This window comes from Poecilia reticulata, linkage group LG17 (assembly GCF_000633615.1).
Source record: "Poecilia reticulata strain Guanapo linkage group LG17, Guppy_female_1.0+MT, whole genome shotgun sequence".
Taxonomy (NCBI): Eukaryota; Metazoa; Chordata; class Actinopteri; order Cyprinodontiformes; family Poeciliidae; genus Poecilia; species Poecilia reticulata.
In genome coordinates, this window is record NC_024347.1 from 14,242,678 (window position 1) to 14,244,413 (window position 1,736).

Genomic DNA, 1,736 nt, shown 5'->3' on the forward strand with positions numbered 1-1,736 from the left:
CATCTTTCTTTAAGTGTCTGTCAATAGCTTTCTGGAATTTTGGACCATTCTTCCAAACTGAACTGGTGTAACTGGTCAAGTTGGTAGGCAGCCATATTTCAATATTTTCTATGGTGCCCTGAAATTTTCAAAAACCTAAATCAGACCTAATTAAGCATCTAAAATGCTGACCATTTTAGTGAAGTTTGTTGTCTTTATACAGTTATTTGTTTGACTTTTTTCAAACTTCTTTTATCTCATCCAAGCTTTCCGTTTTCATCTATGATTTAGGTGCTCAGTTTGTGAAACGGCCTCCAAAATCATAGCTTTCCATAGCCAGAACACTCTGACACCTGAATGTCCCAGAGGTTGGGAGACCCTGTGGMCTGGTTACTCGTTTATAATGGTAAGAAAGCAAACATTTTAGCTCCCRGATTGCTCGATCCCATMAGACTCCGTATTCAGTTTTCTTTAATTATTATATCTTCCAGCAAACCGGAGCGGGAGCAGAAGGCTCCTCCCAACCCCTGATGTCTCCTGGGTCATGCATGGAAAATTTCCGCCGAGTGCCTTTTATTGAGTGTCACGGCAGAGGCACCTGCAATTACTACCCTGATTCCTACAGCTACTGGCTAGCCTCCCTTGACCGAAACAACATGTTCAGGTAAACTGTTTAATCAGTGATAAATACTTTATCAAGTATTTTATAAAATATTTTTATTCAAATATTTTATAAAATATTTATTTGATAACTTATTTAGTTTTTTCTCTTCTTGCCACATATTCTGACAATCTCAGTACAATTTTGTACCAGCTCCTGAGAAGATTGACTTTTTTTGTGACATGGTTTGTCCATGTCGCTTGAACCCGTGCTAGCAAATATTCTCCCYTGTCAAATAAATTATTATTTCTTGTTTATTTTCCCTATGTGTCTAACAATGTTTGTTTGTTTTTTCACTCCTGTAGTAAACCGGTTCCCCAGACTGTGAAAGGMTTTTCTCTAGAGAGAGTCATCAGTCGTTGTCGGGTCTGCAGAAAATCCTGAAACTGTGGCACTGGTGCAAACTGGAGAAGATGTTTAAATTCACAATTTGTGAAATAGATGGAAGAATTTTAGTAACATGTATTGGTTGTACTTTTAAATACTTGGTCGTTTTACATTTGTATTACCATCATCTTTGGTGATTATTCTGTATATTCTGGAAATGCACTRAATCTTGTAATTCTGTGCTTCAGCACAATGGGGACATTACTACCGAGTTGGGTTTTTAATACTGTTTTTTTTCACTTTAGTTTTCATTTTCCTTTTCTTTATATTATTTTCATAATAGGAGTTACAGACAGACAGGACATTTATTGTCAAAACAAACCCGAACTTTGACAACTYTTGGCATTTAAACCCACTACACAGCCCATGTTGTAATTTTCACAATATGTTAATTGATTTTATGATGGGTTTTTTTTCCTTCCAATAACTCTTTCACAACACTGACTAAAATTTATACTAATAAAAATATCCCTCCTTATTTATGGCATGAATTCTTTCTTATTCGAGCTGTGATATGTTATTTTTTTATCTAGTGTGTTTCTGTTTATGAAAACTGTTCTTTACCTTTACCTTAAAAAATTCAACCCTTAGACGTGCTTGAAGGAACATTTGAACCAGCACTACCCTTAGAAAACAGTTGGCCCCAAAATTCTTGGAACCCCTTAGTTGATTCGAAATAACTCCACAGGGTATATGGTGCATATACCCT

The 1,736-nt window shown here is 35.9% G+C and overlaps 1 long non-coding RNA gene across 1 annotated transcript; it reads left to right on the plus strand.

Moving 5' to 3' along the window:
* The first annotated feature begins 19 nt into the window (after positions 1-19).
* LOC103479405 (uncharacterized) lies at positions 20-1,505 on the plus strand. Its single transcript, XR_535943.1, has 3 exons — positions 20-385; positions 471-643; positions 946-1,505. It is a non-coding gene; the product is annotated as an uncharacterized LOC103479405 (long non-coding RNA).
* The last annotated feature ends 231 nt before the right edge of the window (positions 1,506-1,736 follow it).